This window comes from Cricetulus griseus, unplaced genomic scaffold (assembly GCF_003668045.3).
Source record: "Cricetulus griseus strain 17A/GY unplaced genomic scaffold, alternate assembly CriGri-PICRH-1.0 unplaced_scaffold_344, whole genome shotgun sequence".
NCBI lineage: Eukaryota > Metazoa > Chordata > Mammalia > Rodentia > Cricetidae > Cricetulus > Cricetulus griseus.
In genome coordinates, this window is record NW_023277080.1 from 14,240 (window position 1) to 16,900 (window position 2,661).

Consider the following 2,661-nt stretch of genomic DNA (forward strand, 5'->3'; position numbering starts at 1 on the left):
CAGTGGCTGATGGAAGCAGAGACAGACATCCACAGATATACCCTGAGCTGAAATCGGGAATTTAGTTGAAGAGAGGGAGGAATGAAGAGTTAAGGAGTCTGTACCAGGTTGGAGAAACCTCCAGAAACAGTTGGCCTGAACAAGGGGGAGCACATGGACCCCAGATGCTGTTGGGGAGGGCAGTACAAGACTGATCCAGACCCTTGAACATGGATGTCAATAAGGAGGCCTCTGCACTCCAGGAAGCCTCTGGTGGTGGATTAGTATTTTTCCCTGGTGCAAGAAGGGACTTTGAGAGCCCATCCCACGTGAAGGGATACACTCTGGCCCTGGACACATGGGGAAGGGCCCAGACCCAGCACAGGAAGATTTGGTGGACTTTGCAGAGCCCCCGTTGAGGGCCTACCCTGCCTGGGGAGTGGTGGGTGGATGGAGTGGGGGGGCTGGGGGTGGGGGAGGAGGGATGGGGGTGAGGGGAGGGAGAGGGAGAAGGGACTCACATGTGAAACAAGCTTGTTCCCTAACTAGAACTAATAAATAAAATTAAAAAAAAAAAGAAGAAAATCACTTTCTTGGTGGTTGTCGGAGTAGCAGGTTTAGAACCTGGAAGCTACTATCTCCTCTGCCACCATGGGGTCCCAGCTGAGCAAGATTGTCAATCATGACACTTAGCACTTCTGTTTCACCCTGCCTTCACTCCAGCACATCCTGGGCCTTCCCCTCGGCCAGCACATCCACCTCTCAAGTAGGATTGACGGCATCTTCGTCATTCAGCCCTTACACTCCCTTCTGCAGCGGTGATGAGAAGGGCTTCGTGGACTTGGTGGTCAAGTTTTACTTCAAGGATACCCATCCCAAGTTGCCCACTGGAGGGAAGATGTCCCAGTACCTCAAAAACAAAATATTGGAGACAGCATTGAATTCCGGGGACCCCAACAGGCTGCTGCTCTACCAGGGCAAAGGGACTTTCGCCCTCTGTGCAGACATGGAGTCCAACCCTTTTGTCAGGACGGTGAAGTCAATAGGCAAAATGATAGGAGGGACAGACATCACCCCAATGCTGCAAGTGATCCGTGCAGTCAGGATGACACAAACGACCACAATGTGTCCTACCTGTTGTTTACAAACCACTCTGAGAAAAGACATCCTGCTGCAGCCTGAGCTGTTGGAACTGAGGAATGAACATTCTGCTTGCTTCAAGCTCTGGTACACAGTGGACAAAGCCCCTGACATCTGGAACTAAAGCCAGGAATTTGTGAATGAGGAGATGATCAGGTACCACCTTCCACCCCCTGTGAAGGAACCGGTGATAAGAATGGATGGACCTCCACCCATGGTCCAGTTTGCCAAACAGGGAGCATGTGAACCACCCAAAGGAGCGGTGCTTCACCTTCTGATGGCTGGATGCTGGCCCGTCACATGACTGCTGCTCATGTGTTCACCACAGCCATCTGTCCACCCTTTCCTTCCTCACTACTGTCCCTCACCCTAACAGAAGCTCACACCCATACTGCGTCCTGGGTTCATCTTGGCCTGCCCAGCCCTGGTCACCCAGTTGTACCGGCCCCTGGGGGGCCTTTGTGATCAGAACTGTGTATCAGGTGACCCCTGTTAAGCACTTTCCGAGTAGGCTCCTGTTTGGTGCTTACGAGCCTTTATCAAAGACGTCCTATAACCATAACCACCCCTTTACACACACTCACACACACACACACACACACACAGAGAGCAGAGAGAGAGAGAGAGAGAGAGAGACGAGAGAGAGAGAGAGAGAGAGAGCTGTCTGTAGGGGAAGCTGTAGTCACGCCTACTTAGGGGCTGGCTACAGGTGTGCCTGACCATGCTTGTGAGGGCGTGGTCAGAGTGATGTAGTGTGACTGCGTTTGCGCTTTCGGTTTCTCTTTTTGGCTTGCATACAGACTGCTACCACGCCGGCTGGCTAGGTCGCTCTGTAAGTAAGGGTTTCCCTATTAAATACCCTTATATTTCTACCTGACTTCGTATTGGTAATTTCCCACTATAGCTGTCAGTACAATATCTACCCATTGCCATGGCCCAGTCTATATAGAAAGGAAAAGTAGTCCCAAGATCCATGCCTACCATCCACCCACCTGTGTTAGGCTATGGCCTACCTTGTTCCCCTAACACTACATTATACAGCCATACCTAGAGGTTCTCTTAGGAGAGTGTCTGACATTGACAGGCAACCCCCCACTGCTGGCCAAGAGTTTCTGGGACAACACTTGGACCCTTCCAAAACCTCATCCTCACCTATAGCCGTGGTGCCCTAGGTTGTCAGGTCAACAAGGTGTGGTAGACCTTGGGATCCTCGGCTTAGTCTGGAGCCACCACTCTGGCTTGTTCCTCCATTCCAAACCTCACTCCTGCCTAGTCCCCAGTCTGGGGGAGGGTTTCTGAGCATTGCCTCTTGTGAGAGACAGACAGGGTGCTGGCACTGCCTCCAGCAGGTGATGTCATATCCTGCACTCCAGCCTTTTAGTCATTTATGGGTAAAAAGGAGTTGAAGTAAAACTTTGCTAATACTGAAGAAAAAAAAAAGAAATAACTTTTTTTTGTTTCAACTGGATATTTTATATAAATCTAAATCCAAATTGGAAATGTTTCCCTCTGTGGAATTCATTCTGCTACTGAAGCACTCAC

General features: G+C 50.5%; 1 pseudogene; it reads left to right on the forward strand.

Annotated features, from left to right (window-relative positions):
* Positions 1-630: 630 nt before the first annotated feature.
* LOC113835153 lies at positions 631-1,397 on the forward strand (annotated as a pseudogene).
* The last annotated feature ends 1,264 nt before the right edge of the window (positions 1,398-2,661 follow it).